The sequence below is a fragment of the Ursus maritimus genome, unplaced genomic scaffold (assembly GCF_017311325.1).
Source record: "Ursus maritimus isolate PB19 unplaced genomic scaffold, ASM1731132v1 scaffold_2, whole genome shotgun sequence".
NCBI lineage: Eukaryota > Metazoa > Chordata > Mammalia > Carnivora > Ursidae > Ursus > Ursus maritimus.
The window spans coordinates 98,111,646-98,113,059 of NW_024424452.1; the positions used below are offsets into that span (position 1 = coordinate 98,111,646).

The 1,414-nt window shown below is 41.6% G+C and overlaps 1 pseudogene; it reads right to left on the minus strand.

The window, feature by feature from the left end:
- Window positions 1-298: 298 nt before the first annotated feature.
- On the minus strand, window positions 299-814 carry LOC103657761 (annotated as a pseudogene).
- Window positions 815-1,414: the final 600 nt, after the last annotated feature.

Genomic DNA, 1,414 nt, shown 5'->3' on the forward strand with positions numbered 1-1,414 from the left:
GTGAGGAACATCTGAGAGCACATTATTTTCTAACATTTTGGATTATTTCCTTAGGATAAATACCTAGAAGTAGAACGAAAGCACAATATTTGTGACTATTTGTATGTTTTCATAGAATATTTTAAAACAAAAATAGCATTCAAGAGTCCTTGCTTAGAGTGAGATTTGAGTTGTTAAATCTGGGGCAAATGCATTAAAATATGTAGGAATTAAAGTACTATTAAATATTTTATAATAGCAAACTGAGAAAAAACGTTAACAAACTCCTAAAATACCCTGGATATGTTTACTGAATAATTTAACTTTGGCTCTCTCTTTTTATTCTGTTTTGTTTCGGCTGGTCAGAAAACAGCCGGGTGTTTTCACACTTTATTAGCTGTAGTACAGACCCTAGAGCTGCCCCATTCCCTCCCTCCCGGTCCTTCCACCGCCCCCACCACCTTCCCAGAAGCCCTTGTTTTGGAGCCTGGGTGCGCTGGAACTCGTGCTGCGGCTGAGCCAGGCTTTCCCCTTTTGCTCCGACTGCCCTTCAGGGCCTGGCAGCTGGGATTCCTATCCCTTGATTTCAGCGGTGAGAGTCCAGCCTCTTCCACCCTGTGGCCTGAGCCTGTCCCCGCTCCCCTTTGACCCGCACAGGACCCAGAAGTGTAAAGACCACGTTGGACCCGTCCAGCAGGGCCGTTTTCTCCTTCATGGTACCATTTTCTGTTAGTTGCACCTCAAGCTTCTGCCTCGCTGACATGGATTTACTCAAGTCCTTTTGTAGCTATTTCTCCACTTCTCCCTGTAACTTCTTCTGGATTAGCTCAGTCATGGTGGGGGTGAAGGTCTGTGGGGAGCAGCGGGTGAGGCGTGCTGGATCTCACATGCTGGAAGGTACCCGGGCTCCCCTTCCTGGCCTGGCATCCTCCCTTCACTATTCTGGCTCAGTGTATTTTTAAGGAATACAACAAATCACTTGACATTTATAGTTTTGAAAAATCCAAGGACATTTTTGGAGGCAAAAGACCGAAAACAATAATGGTTACAATAGATTGGTGGACATAAATCAAAAGGTGTGCCTTATGAAATGCACAGGGAAAGCATGCAAGCTTTATTTTGTTACATATAGAAGGCTTGCGGAAAAGTTTTTTTATTATTCTCTAGCTACTTAAAACCATGAACTTCTGAAAATAGATTGGTCATCATTATGTGGTTGGGTGAGATGTTTTAATACTGTTCTTTCCTTTTGATGTTTTCTTGGGATGTCACAAATTTCTTTGGCATTTAAGGAAGTTTATCTTGCTTGTAGATATACCAACATTCATGGGCTTTCTGGAAAAGCAAATGAAATGAGAAAGGTAATTGATTAAAATACCATATTTTCAAGAGAAGTGTATATAATTTTGATTCCATTGCATCATTTATCTTCTTA